Source organism: Bos grunniens, chromosome 1 (genome assembly GCF_055505025.1).
Source record: "Bos grunniens cultivar Pamir isolate PY7600 chromosome 1, Bosgru_T2T1.0, whole genome shotgun sequence".
In the NCBI taxonomy this organism is placed as follows: Eukaryota; Metazoa; Chordata; class Mammalia; order Artiodactyla; family Bovidae; genus Bos; species Bos grunniens.
In genome coordinates this window covers 145859552-145874947 of record NC_141165.1, presented here as the reverse complement: position 1 = coordinate 145874947, position 15396 = coordinate 145859552, and positions in this window count along the sequence as shown.

Sequence of the window (15396 nt, the reverse complement as noted above, 5' to 3'; positions counted from 1 at the left end):
GACTCATGTCCATCAAGTCAGTGATGCCATCCAGCCATCTCATCCTCTGTCGTCCCCTTCTCCTCTTGCCCCCAATCCCTCCCAGCATCAGAGTCTTTTCCAATGAGTCAACTCTTCCCATGAGGTGGCCAAAGTACTGGAGTTTTAGCTTTAGCATCATTCCTTCCAAAGAAATCCCAGGGCTGATCTCCTTCAGAATGGACTGGTTGGATCTCCTTGCAGTCCAAGGGACTCTCAAGAGTCTTCTCCAACACCACAGTTCAAAAGCATCAATTCTTTGGCACTCAGCCTTCTTCACAGTCCAACTCTCACATCCATACATGACCACAGGAAAAACCATAGCCTTGACTAGACGAACATTTTTTGGCAAAGTAATGTCTCTGCTTTTGAATATGCTATCTAGGTTGGAAATAATTTTCCTTCCAAGGAGTAAATGCCTTTTAATTTCATGGCTGCAGTCACCATCTGCAGTGATTTTGGAGCCCAGAATCATAGCCCTAAGAAATATTTTAATTATACGTGTAAATGCTGAACTATCTCTTGACAATGTTCCTTCTTAGAAGTTAGGCTTAAAATTCCTCTTTAAATAGGATTAAAATCTATTTACACAGCCCTGTGACACTGGGTAAAATAGTATAGCTAGGCAAGTAGATGTGCTCTTTTTTCTTTTCTTAGTAATATGATCTCCAAACTCTGACAGACAATTTTCCCCTCACAGCCTTTCCTGGGGAGTGGAATGTTTGACCACCTAAAGCCTATCTCTTATCTCTAACACTGGGAAAGAGGAGACAATTTTAGAAAACAAACATAAATAAGATCTTGAAATCATGATTTTCAAATGTGGAGGCTATTTTCTCATTTTACAATGTGATGTCCCATGGATTTGCTTATATTCATGATCCAGTGATTGAATAATGAATGTAATCATAGCAGTAGGAAATCTGAGAAAACAATCAGGGACAATCTGCAATTATAGATATTAGTTTACTACAATAACAGATTTTTACCTTTATGTATTGAAAATCATATTTCCAAAAAAGTAAGGTCTAGCATTAGAAAAGCTAGATGGAATATTGTACAGAATCTATCAGTTTATGTTAAAAAAAAAAGAGGAGTCATTCTATTGTATATACATAGATCCATAACTAAGGTGACTGGATAGTCAGGTTTACTCAGGACAATCCTTATCTATATTTATTGTCCCAGAATTATCCATACCATTTCTTTTCACTCTCAAAATTGTCCCAATTTGATAAAAAGTTATATGGCTATTGAACTGGTAACTGAATGTGTGTATTTCATGGGTGTTTTAAAACTGTTGGTTTGAAAGTGAAAGTGAAGTCATTCAGTCGTGTCCAACTCTTTGGGACCCCATGGGCCTGTAGCATACCAGATTTCTCCGTCCATGGGATTTTCCAGGTAAAAATACTGGAGTGGGTTGCCATTTCCTTCTCCAGGAGATCTTCCCAACCCAGGGATTGAAACCAAATCTCCTGCATTGTAGGCAGATGCTTTGCCATCTGAGCCACCAGGGAATTCCTATCAAAAAACCATCCTTTTTCACATTCATTCCAATCAACTTAAGAGGGGCAGAACATAAAATAATAGGTATTCTATAATAAATTTCCAAAACTTATTTTTTAATTTTAAAAATGAGTTTATATGCTGCTTCTCATGTAAATTCTGTCATAGTTTATTGAAATGTGTGGGATGCTCAGGAATATTTCTAAGTAATTTTTATAGGTACAATACAGCATAGGGTATATTGAGAGCAGATAATAGCATGGAGTTTCCCAAAACTTTTGAATCCTGGCTGGTTCAAATTCATTCAAGTCTCCTGTGCCTGTTTTATAGTTTGTAAATTAAGGATCATTGGATCATCACTGTGCTTACTTTGAGTTGCTGTAAAAACTAAATGAGTTATAAAGCTTTATATATTAATGTTAATTAGATATAGCATTTGGCATTTTGTGACCATGATATAAAGTCTTTAGATAAAGACAGATAAATAAAGATAAAGAATAAGAAGTATATGCTGGTATATAAAAAGGAATTTGTGTATCTTAATAAGTCTTCTGTAAAAGTTAGGTTTTTCTTGGAAGAAAGGGGGAGTTTGAGTTCTCAACACACTTTGAGATGCCACACTTAGAAAGAAGAAACAACGTCATGACCAAGAATGTGTTAAAAGCCCTTCAGCTCTTTTAGGACTCTGCACTACACATATTTAAAACAATCCTCTTCAGAACTCAGCACCTCACAGATCTAGGATAACTTGTAGGAATGTAGCACGATATGACTTCTAAGAGTGCTGAATGCGTTTCTTAAAATAGATGAAAATTAAAGTAGAAAGAAAAAACATTTATCTTTCTTGTCTCTTCTCTTTATGCATTCCATGTCTCAGAAGCCAGCAAGTCTTATTGATGTTGCTGCTGCTACTGCTGCTAAGTCGCTTCAGTCGTGTCCAACTCTGTGTGACCCCAGAGACGGCAGCCCACCAGGCTCCTCCATCCCTGGGATTCTCCAGGCAAGAACACTGGAGTGGGTTGCCATTTCCTTCTCCAATGCATGAAAGTGAAAAGTTAAAGTGAAGTCGCTCAGTCGTGTCCGACTCCTAGCGACCCCATGGACTGCAGCCTACCAGGCTCCTCCGTCCATGGGATTTGCCAGGCAAGAGTACTGGAGTGGGGTGCCATTGCCTTCTCCCTTACTGATGTTGCCTTTATGTAATTTGAAAATGTGCATATATATGTATGTAGATAATCATTTCCACTTCTACCACCCTGGTTTATGCCAGCATCACTTTTATTTCAATTACCTACTAATTGGCCTCTTTGTTTTTCCCCCATCCTTCATTCAGTGTATTCTCTCCCAATATTCTCTCTGACTCACTGAAAAAGAACCCAAAGCTAGAAAAGATTGAAGGCAGGAAGAGAAAGGGATGACGGAGGATGAGATGGTTGGATGGCATCACTGACTCAATGGACATGAGTTTGAGCAAACTCTGGGAGATGGACAGGGAAGCCTGGCATGCTGAAGTCCATGGGCTCACAAAAAGTCAGACAAAACTTAGTGACTGAACAACAACTCCCAATAGCAAGAGTTATTAGTTAAAGCAGAAGACACAATTTTTCTCTGAAACCAACCAACAGTTTCCCAACCTATCATAGTAACAGTAAAAAGTTCTTACAGCTCTACAAAGTACTATATGATCTGATCCCTTTAAATTGTACCCATTAATATTGTCTCCCTTTCTTATGTTTGCAGAAGCCACACTGATTCCATGCTTGTACTCCACAGGTACATTTATGCATCAAGGATTTGTGCATATTTTCCCTTGAGCATGAACACTCTCCTCCCACATAGTCATGTGACTCAAATGTTCACCTCTTTCAGGTTGTGGATAATAATGCTTCTTTATTAAACCTTTTCTTGAGTCTTGTGAGGGAAGGACTTTCTGTCTGTTTTGGTCCCTGCTTCCATGGCCAGTATCTGGGATGGTTTCTGACATTTAATAAGTCCCCAATAAATATGTGGCAAATAAATAAGCATTGCATTAGCTATTTTATTAGCTACCTTTTTACAGCTAGATGATAGCTATTAATATGTTAATTCAATATGTCAGCCATGATTTAGGTTGAGGGCTAAGTTTTCATTTCAAAATGAATTCCAACATCACTCTTCTTTCTGCTGTGAAACACAGTTTACTAACATAGCTGCAGAAATTGGAATAAATTGGATTTATTTATATTATCTAGATGTTTACTGTATTTTAGCAGCCTTTAATGATAATGAAGAAAATAATAATAGAGAATATTCTATGTAATGGAATAGTAAAAAATAATATACCAGTAAAATGTTTTGTAAACTGCTAATGAAAAAAACAAGTGGTTAATTATAAAGTTATGGCTACTGAGGTGCACATTTGACTCTTTCCGTTTCAACAAATGATTGTTACTATCCTGAAACCTATAATGGTGCTGTACATTCTAAATCTGCAAAAAAAGTACAAAGTGCTTCTGCATTATTTTTATTGAGTAGGAATTGTTTAGCTCTTAAAATAAGCATTATTTCCATTAACCACATATTTATTTTAATACACCCTTCTCAATCAAGAGGGCTTCCCTCAGTGGTAAAGAATCTACCTGCCAATACAGGGGACGTGGGCTTGACCCTGGGTAGAGAAAATCAGCTAAAGAAGGAAATGGCAACCCACTCCAGTATTCTTGCATGGGAAATCCCGTGGACAGAGGCGCTTTGCGATTTAAACTTCATGGGATCGCAAAAGAATTGGACTTGATTGACTTAGTGACTAAAATAACATCTCATGTAGGAACATCAGTACTGAATGCTAAGTATCCAGTAGGACAAGACTTTTTTCTCATGTAAATTAACAGTATTTCAAGACACATAGAATGAATGTGTTTCTAATACTGACTTGAGGCTTCTTAAATCTGGGTCATGTTGGGATTTTTTGTGTGTGATTAAAAAATATAAAACTTGAAAAGACATAGAAATACAGAGGAATGCAGCTTTCTGCAATAAATGATTGAATTTTCCAGTTCTCTAGACCTAATTTCACATTTGGATTAGGAGAAGAGGAGGTTCTCTGTAGTTCAGAGGTCCATTTTGCCCTCCAAGTAGAGAATGTTTCTTGGCAGCCCTTTCATTAGTAGGCCAGCCACTCTAGAGACACATTCTCCAAAACTGTCTTTCCAAAACTGTCTCTTCTCAACCTTTGATCAGTGGCCACTTATTATACAGCATACAGTAAACTGAATTCACAAGCATATTTAGCCAGAAAGTTCTTTCAGCATTCTTTGCACTATAAGACAAAACTGAGATATATTATATCACAAAAGAGAAGACAATATCATAATAAAATAAGAATTCTCTAGAGAACATACTGTTATCCAAAACAGTAAAAATTTTTACCAAGATCCTTAAAAGTGATAGCTGTATGGCCATAACATATTTTCATAAATAATTCACATGATTAGTAGATGTGTCTCCTCAAAATCTAACAAAGCAATATTCTAAAATTTACTTTCTGGAGCAAGTGAAGCACAGATATTAGTCTAAAGTCTGCTAAACAAAAGAAGGGATCTGTGTAAACTCATTTATCTAATCTAGTTAGTCGCTCAGTCATTTCCAACTCTTTGTAACCCTGTGGACTGTAGCTCACCAGGTTCCTCTGTCCATGGGATTCTCCAGGCAAGGATACTGGAGCGGGTTGCCATTTCCTTCTCCAGGGTATCTTCCTCACCCAGGAATTGAACACTGGTCTCCTACACTGCCAGAAGATTCTTTACCATCTGAACCATCAGGTAAACCCACTAAATTTATTAATATTGATCTTTTACTCATTTCAGTGTTGTTTCTGTTTCTCTGGCTACTTCCTCTTGCAAAACGATTACTTAGATCTCTCAGATGCCATATGTTAGATCTGAGACAAGAGATATTGAAATGGAATCAGATATTTTAGGAAGTCAGCTTTAACAATAGCTTCAAGTGGCAATTATTTTAATATTGAATTTTCTGCATTTCCATAAGATAAAGGAATATCTGTATTAATAATGGAATGAACTTTAACAGTTGATTTGCTATGTTAGCTCATCACCTATATGTGCTTTACTTTGGAAAATGCAAACATGTTTATTACAGCAAAACTTGCTCTTGTAAGAAAGTTAACAACATTAAGCAAACTCAAGCCAACGCAGTGCATTCATCTTCTATATTCATTATCAAAGTGTCCTTTGCATCTAACTTTCTTCATTTAAGAAACAAAGAACAATACACTAAATAAGCATTTTATTCCCCCTAAGTAATACCCTGGACAATTCTTATGTAGGATTTAATCAGGCAAGATGTCTTCAAGTGAATAATTGGTTCACTCACCAGATGATTTCTGAAATATTTCACTGAAAGCAGACCTATTATATTTTCACCTTCAGGTACCAAGGGGCAACATGTCTAATTAATGCTTCTGATGAAACTGTTCTGCTTTCACAAGCATAGTACCAGATCGACAGCTCATCAAATAAAATGGATACTTTTTAATCAATTGTTCAATAAAAGGTATTATGCAGAGTTATGATTTTCTTAAACCAAGTATAAATTTTTTATGACAAAAATGGAGAAATGTGAATACACTGAATCATTTTGCTAGCAGAAAAATACCAATAAGCAGTTTTATGGGGAAAATATCAGGCTTCCTATGTGGTGCAGTGGTAAAGAATCTCCCAGCCAATTGAAGAGATGTAAGAGATGCGGGTTTGATCTCTGGATCAGGAAGATCCTCTGGAAGAGGCTATGGCAACCCACTCCAGTATTTTAGACTGGAAGTTCCCATGGACAGAGGAACCTGACAGGCTACAGTCCGTGTGTTGCAAAGAGTCAGACATGACTGAGTGACTCAACACACATGGAGAAAATATCAGATATGATTATTTTATAGAAAACTACTGAATAAGTAGCACTAATTATACATTATAAGACTAAATTTTTCATTATTTTTAATAGGACCCATACTCTTTTCCCATAAAGAAATGCAATATTAAAGTTATTTTATTGAGGATTCAACCCATCTAACATATGTTGTTTAGTATACAAGTAGATCCATACATTCTTGTTCCAATTTGTATCAATTATAAGTTTAATACAAAGAGATTAAGTTACGTTTCTTTGCATTTTAATGTCAAGAAGACAAACCTTTCAAGTGGTAAATTCATCCTCTTTATAATCTATAAACTGTAGTAATGTGCAATCTATAATCTATGTAATATAATATATAATCTATATTCTGAAGATATTATATGATATCCCCCCAAATTATGAAAGCTTGTATACTCATGAAAATTACATCTCTATACACAAGAAAAGTAATATATTCAGTTTACCACACTGATAAATTAGTTTACAAGTAGGAAAAAACTTTAGACTCTTCACAGTTTTGGACAGTGTTGGCAATGAATATGATGCTAAAAGATCATATTTGAGATGGAAACCTATGGAAACCATTGGTGAAAATGGCAATGGTGAAAATATTATATGATCAACATGGATATAAATGGTCCTCAATCTTATTGTCTACAACTTAAGAGAAATGGACAGACTGCTGCAATCCAAACACCATGAAGCAGAATCAAAAATTTAACAGTGTTCTGGTTTTACTCAGTCTTGTATGATAACAGAGTTCTACTTGCCAACTGGAGGTCAACCTCTGGTTCACCATATTGTAAAAATAACATCAAGATCCATCCAAGGTTGGCAGAAAATCTGGACACTTTTCCAAAGTAGTTACAAAGAGGTACACTTACATTGAATATAAAATGAGGGAATGCAAGACTGCTATGGGCAAAACATAGGCTTCCTAGGTGGCTAAATGGTAAATAATCCACCTTCTAAACAGAAGATGTGGGTTTCATCCCTGCATTAGGAAGATCTCCTGGAGAAGGAAATGGCAACCCACTTCAGTATTCTTGCTTGGGAAATCTTATGGACAGAAGAGCCTGGCGGACTACAGTCCCTGGGGTTGCAAAAGAGTTGGACGCAACTTAGTGACTAAACAACGACAATGGGCAGAACCTAGGCACATAATCAAACTTTTGCTGGTTCTCTTGGGAGAGAAGGAGCGAGATATGAAATGCTTACGAAGGGCAAGTGAAAACAGTTGGGGCATCTTAGGGCTCAAGCTCGCCCATTTCCTTAGATTTATTAAGAGGTAATACTAAGGGTCTCAGAATAAACACAGTGACTCTTACTTGCCAAAAGGGCACTTCGGCTCTCCTGGGAAGATTTTCTGTAAAGAGACAAAGTCCATGGGAAAATTCTAGATTTCACCATTCTTATAGCGTTCGATTGGGTTGATAATGCCAGTGATGGTGACAAATTAAAGAATGTGAAAAGTCAATCTAAGTATATTCTCATGTTCATATCTGTTTGCCTTGCAAAACTCCCTTATATCTTGTGCATAAACCTGCTATCTATCTCTATCTCTATCTATATCTATATATATATTTATAGGAGTCCTTATCTTGGTAACATGCCAGCAGATGACCCAGATTAAGGTAGACTCCTAGAAAAAGGTCACATCTGTGTAAACCAAACTCTGGTCACCCAGAGGTGCACACTCTTTGTCTCTAAACCATAGAGTGTGTAGCTGTTGGTTTTTAATCAAGAAATCTTAAAACCTGAAACAGACAGTGTCAGTAATGATGTCCACAGTGTAATACAGGACTCTTGCATATTTGAATAAAAATTTGGCTTCCCTGGTGGCTCTGATGGTAAAGAATCTGCCTGCAATGCGGGAGACCCAGGTTCAATCCCTGGGTCGAAAGATCCCCTGGAGAAGAGCATGGCAAACCACTCCAGTATTCCTGCCTGGAGAGTTCCATGGACAGAGGAGCCTGATGGCCTATAGTTCATGTGGTCACAAATGGTCAGACAGGACTGAGCAACTAACACTTTCACTTGGAAACTGAAGGCAAGTGTATCCACATACTGGCAACGAGCCACCCGGCAGCACTGCATCAACCTTCTATCTCATCCTCAGATGCTTTATGAAAAAAGGTGATAAAGGGTGGGACCAAAATCTCACTGGCTCCAAATAAGATTGAAAACATTAGGCATGTTATTTGAGTAGACAGGGAAACTTGCTCCAGGAGGCTAACAAATGAAGGTGAGCCACAGCAGACCATGAAGTGTACCACACAGGAATGATTTTGGTGAACCAGGTACAAGTGTTCATGCACACATGCATCTGATGCTACATAATTTAGCTCTCTCTCCATTCTGGCCATGTTGAGTCTAGGTATTAATACAAGTCGCATGAAGGGCATGAACCCAGATCAGCTGAAGAGAGACTGGACATCAGAATCTGGGGACATACTCAAGATAAAAGCAGCAAACTTTACAGGGAGTTTAAGCATTCAAGAAGCTTGTAAATGGAGGGGAAACACAGAGAACCAGCCAGTCTCAGAATGCACCATGGTAGAATCAGAGACTAGAATCAGGTAGAATCAGAGAATGAGAATAAGAGCTGTAAACAAAGCATCCAGCAGTATAGGATACAGGTAACAAGTAAATAGTACTGCTGCAATAATTCCCACAAAGTTAAGAAAAAAGACTTTGAAGTCTTCAAAGCTTCTCTTTATTCTTATTGTTTTATATACCCTGCCTCTGTCCCTAATTCCTAAGCCCCAGGCTACCCATGTCTTCCTTTATTCTGGATTTTGACTATGTCTTTCCCAGAACTGAGATGACTTTATGGACAATTCTGTAGTTTCAACACTTTCTTAGCTGGTGTAGGAAGTATTCACAGTCTTTTCTCTGTCCTCTATCCCCAGTAGTGCACAGAGTCTCCTACCACCACTGACTTATCTCCCACAGGAATATTTTCTCTAGCTGTCCCCCAAGGACAATCTATCAAAATATGAGGAATGGAAACCAGGTGTGACAGACCAAGTAGACCACATTAATACAGAGAGAACGTTTGATTCAGTCAATTTCATTTTATGTGCGTTTTGGGAGAACATTTACCAACCTTGTTTAGGCTAAAGTTTAAGCCCAAAATATAATTACTTTGTTGTAATTATAGCCAGGGCAGAGCCACATAAGATAATGTATAACACTCTGGGTAGGAAGAGAGGAAGATTCTTGTTTTTATTATATTTATAAACTTCCAATCACGGACATAAAATCTCTTGAACCATGAACAATTACTGAACTGTGTATTTGTATACCATCTGTTTCCATGGAATCTAAGTGGCAATGTTACCTACAGAATATACAAATGCAGATTTTGTATGCACAACATCTTTTACAAATACATTTTCTTTCCATTTAGGTAATAGCCTGAAGTTGAGCCAGATATACAGCAATATTTTGACTGAAGGTCTGTGTGACGTAGAAAAACAATGTTGTTTTCCTCCTGTTCAAAACATAATGTGTTTTTTTCCCACTTAATTCATGGGATGCTTCATTTTCAATGAATATTCTTTATTTTCCAATAATAAGAAATAAATTCTTGTTCATTGCCAGCCTGTTTGTACATATCTGAAGTGAATATCAGAAATGAACATACATCACATTCTTAGAGTTGACTCCAGAATATGTTAGTACATCATTTGGGTGCAATTTCTCTCAAAAAACCTCCTAGAAAATGCAAGGTCTAGTGCATATACTGGCTAAAATAGAGAAGGAATTAAAAAAATCGAAGAATATTCACTAAACTTCATTTAAAGATGCTCTACAAAGTAGCTATATTTCTTATCAGATTATTAAAGATAGTCACTTAATTGTGTCCAGCTCTTTGTGACTGCATGAGCTACAGCCTGGAAGGCTTCTCTGTCCATGAAATTCTCCAAGCAAGAATACTGGAGTGGGTGGCCATGCCCTTCTCCAGGGATCTTCCCAATCCAGGGATTGAATATGTGTCTCCTGCATTGCAGGCAGATTCTTTACTGTCTGAGCCACCAGGGAAGCCCATTGAAGATAACAGTAATCAGAGAAAATATAATCAGAAAAGTACGCCATTCAAGATTTAGATAAAAAAATAAATATCTCCCAGAAGGGGGAAAAAAAAAAAAGAAGAAGAAGACACAGAAACTTACTGAGAGACACGTTTTTCTCATTTCTCTTAAAATCCAGTCTCTAGAATTCGCCTACCATAAGCTTGATAGCACCTAGGAGATCTTGTAAATCTATTTTAGATTGTTATTAATGTTACTAAAGCATCATCCTAAAGTCTAAACGCTTTATTAATTATATTGATAATTTATTTCTTCTTGGATCCAAATATCTTTAAAAATAAAGAAAAAAATAATAAACTGAAAAGACTGAGTTTAGGCATAATGGAATTGATAACAGATTTCAAATAACACTAACTTCATTTCACAGAATTCTCCTGCAGGTTTTATTTTTTTCTATATGAGTAACTTTATTTTAGGCAGTGGCAGGGTGCACTTTGGAGAAGGCAATGGCAACCCACTCCAGTACTCTTGCCTGGAAAATCCCATGGACAGAGGAGCCTGGTAGGCTGCAGACCATGGGGTCGCGAAGAGTCAGACACGACTGAGCGACTTCACTTTAACTTTTCCCTTTCATGCATTGGAGAAGGAAATGGCAACCTACTCCAGTGTTCTTGCCTGGAGAATCCCAGGGATGGGGGAGCCTGGTGGGCTGCCGTCTATAGGGTCCCACAGAGTCGGACACGACTGAAGCGACTTAGCAGCAGTGGCAGCAGAAGGGTGCACTTAGATTCTATTGCAACAAGAAAGAGAGGGATAAACATGATGTTTAAGGCAAAGTTTCTAAGAGATTAGATATTAAATGCCCCCACCACAAAAAAGAAACATAAATTATATGATGTGATATAGGTGTTAGCTAATGCTAAAGTGCAATATATAAATGTATCAAATAAACATGAACACTTTAATGTTTCACAGTGTTATGTATCAATTACATCTTAATTTAATAAAATAAACATTCAGAACTCAGAGTCTGCCAGTTCAAAGTCATCACAGGGTACTAATTATCACAAACCTATCACCATGAGCTATATTAACAAAAGATCACAAGTGATTATAGGCAAAGTTCTAACAGATAAAAACAATAGCATTAATCTAAATATAAGTAAGCAAGAGGAGAGATTTAATATTGACAAGAAGACAATAATATGTGGTGACGATAATATCATCAGGTGTTAGAACTTCAACAGGTAATTTTGTGGAGGCACAATTTAATCCCTGACAATAACTTTAGAGGCTAGGTTGTAGTAAACTGTGCAGATTCCACCTTTATTGCTGTAAATTTTTATTTTATAGCCTTGAGTTGCCATTTAAGAAGTACAACTGGCAAAACTGTGTAAGGAGGCCTTAGGTATATACATATATAGCCATGTTTCCTGAATGTGAAAATATTGCAAGATGATATTGTTGACCTTTGGACTTTCTACTACTGTGGCTCTAGCTGGAATGCCTGGATCCAAGAAGTCAGATAATGCAAAATTGAATTTGAAAATAAATGCAACATAAAATGAATTTTTGGATCCTGTAATGACTCAGGGCTGGATTCTGGGCCTTTTTTCCATCTGCTTTTGTTCTCTAGATGATGTCATCCAGTGATGTGACTTTGAAAACATTTCTATTCTGATGACATCCAAAATTGTGTGTCTAGCATGTTCTCACCTCTAAGCTTCCACTGAGATTTCAAATGTCCAGCCCACACAGTTTCTCACCCAGTTTTTTAAATCAAGTAAATGGTAACACCTCAAATAATATGCAAGAGGCATCATTTCCCCACACACTCAAACCATGAGAAGCTTGTCCAGATTCACTCTAAATGTGTGGCTCTTTACCATATATATGCTAAATCTTTTCACACATTGAACACTACAATTTCATCCAAATAGATCTTTCCTGCTTTATGTTTTCCCCCTCTATCTATTGCGTGTCCAAGGAGAATTAAAAACAAAAATAGTTTACATCATTTCCTTTCCCTTACCAGAACACTTCAGTAGCTGCCCACTTCAGTGGAAACAAACTCTAACTCCATGGTTTTTTCTATGAAGTCTTAATTTAACTGATTCTTGTTTTTCCCACCATTCCACCCTCATCTCAAATTCTTTTTTCTCTTTACTGCATACACATTTGCTTTCTTTACTGTCTTCCTTGTGGTAAGTTTGTGTCTGTAACTGATCAAGATATTATGAGACCATTCCAGGACAGATTCCCTCCCTATATCCTCTGTTTCAGATCTTCTGTGAAGTGTCTAGATAACAATATCTGATGCACATTTCCTCACTTGATTTACAGATACTAAAATCCCCACCAAATGGAAGAAATAACACATCTCCTCCAGAGTCTGGCCAGAACCAGGAAATATTTGCAAAAACTCGTCACTTTTTTACCTTACCTTAGCATCAACTGATCAGAGAATTATGTTGGTATATGAGCTGATCACATACTCAGGGACTCTGTTCTCTTAACTGACTCTTAAAAATGCTTTGCAGAAGCCCATCGGGGAGTTTGGGCTCTTTGAGCACTAGCTGTCCGAGACTCCTTGTATGCTTTATAGAATACTGAACTTTCCTTCACCATCACTATCATAACTTTTATTGTATTCTGGCGAGTGAGTTCAAGTTTTGGTTTGGCAACATGTCTACTTTAGAGCAATTATATCCCAAAAAGCCCTTTTCAAGATCCCTAGGCAATCTGCTTCTAGTCACTTAGGTCTCATCTTAAAATTCCCTTCCTATTACAAACCTTATTTAAACATGCAATCAAAGACACTCCATGTATTTTGTTATTATATCACCAAGCTTAACTTTGACAATAGTATTTCTCTATCATACTTCTTAGTAGTCTCCTACTTATTTAAACATTTATTATTCCTCTACCCTCTATTACCACCATTGGGATAAAAGTTCCATGAATTAGGGCTGCTTTCTTCCCTTTTATCTTATATCAATCATGCTTATAAGCATGCCAAATCCATGGTAGGTAAGCAATAAATATACATTTAATAAACTAACAGCTGAGGAGCTTAAGCCACCATTTAGAACTAAGAACAGACCACTAATCTACCTTCTAATTTCCTCTAAATCTTTTATTTCTACTAAAAAGAGGAATTTTTGTTGGGTCACTAAGTCGTGTATGATTCTTTTGTGACCCTATGGACTGTAGTCAGCCGGGCTACTCTGTCCATGGGAATTCCCAGGCAAGAATACTGGAGTGGGTTGCCATTTCCTTCTCCAGGGGTTCTTCCTGATCCAGGGATCAAATCCATGTCTCCTGCACTGACAAGCAGATTCTTTATCACTAGAGCCACCTGGGAATCCTCTCAAAGAGGAATACTCAAGACATATTCTTGCTTACTTGAGATTAACTTCTTAAAAACTTATGAATTTTAGCATTTAAAAAGTAACAAATTGTTAGTGAGAGTTCAAAATAAAAAAATCTTCTCATACTTTACCTCATAAAGAGAAGAGAAAGTTATAACAATGAGAACTACAGTTTATGAATTTAGAGATATAATTATTTTTGTTCTTCACATTTTTTATTAGAGTAATATCCATACAGTGGCTGTTTTTGTAGTTAGACATGACAAATATTTTTTAAAAATAGCAACATTCTATGTGGAAAAATTCTTCTCACTCCACTACACACTGTGGAATCAGGGACATATATATGGTAGCTGTACCATTCAACTTCCTAAGAACGCTGTAAGGCCCAACTATGATGACCTGAGATCCTTTTATCCTGGAATAATTTTTGGCCCATCTTGCTTATTTCCCTAGAAACCTTAGCCAAATGTTGCAATTAAAAAAAAAAAATTTGCTTCTTCCGTCTTTTTGTTCCCTGAAAAAAAAAGGACTTAGCTGCATATGATACCCAAGGGAAGTAGAATAAAATGTTAACTGTGAAGACTATCATTTCCAGCAGCTAGATGTTGGCCAACATATAGCAAATACCTCAAGAATAATTGTTTTCAAAATGAATAAAAGAATAAATAGATTATAGTGAAGACACTTTTATGTTTTCTTACTTATCTGTTGACCATACTGTTTGGATCCATGTTGCTACCTATTTTATCTCTTTAATTTTTTTCTATAAATGTATGGACTGAATTGTTTGTTCCCAAAATGCATGTATTAAAGCTATAACCCCTAATAAGACTGCATTTGAAGACTGGACCTTTGAGGAGGCAGTTTAGGTGAAATGAAGTCTGAGGGGGGGAACCTAATCCACTAACACTGCTATATTTCTAAGGAGAGAAAGAGATCTTTCTGCACACATAGAGGGAAAACCACATGAAGACAGGGAGAAGGTGCCTTCTACAAGCCAGTAAAAAACTTTCCCCGGAACCATTCTTGCTGGCCTTTGTCTTGAACTCCCAGACTCCAGGAGTATGAGAAAATACACTTTTGTTGCTAACCCAATCTGTGATATTCCATTATGCAATCTGAGCAGATTAATACAATGAGTCTTAGAATAATCACAATCACCCAATCATTTTATAATACATTTTTGCCACCTGAGATAAATAAACAATAAAATCTATAAAATAACTACAATGTATCTCATTGTTATTCCCAATCGTGTAACTTGTATTGGATCACATGGATGTGCTCAGATCAGATCAGATCAGTTGCTCAGTCGTGTCCGACTCTTTGTGACCCCATGAATCCCAGCACGCCAGGCCTCCCTGTCCATCACCAACTCCCAGAGTTCACTCAGACTCACGCCCATAGAGTCAGTGATGCCATCCAGCCACCTCATCCTCTGCCCTCCCCTTCTCCTCTTGCCCCCAATCCCTCCCAACATCAGAGTCTTTTCCAATGAGTCAACTCTTCGCATGAGGTGGCCAAAGTACTGGAGTTTCAGCTTTAGCATCATT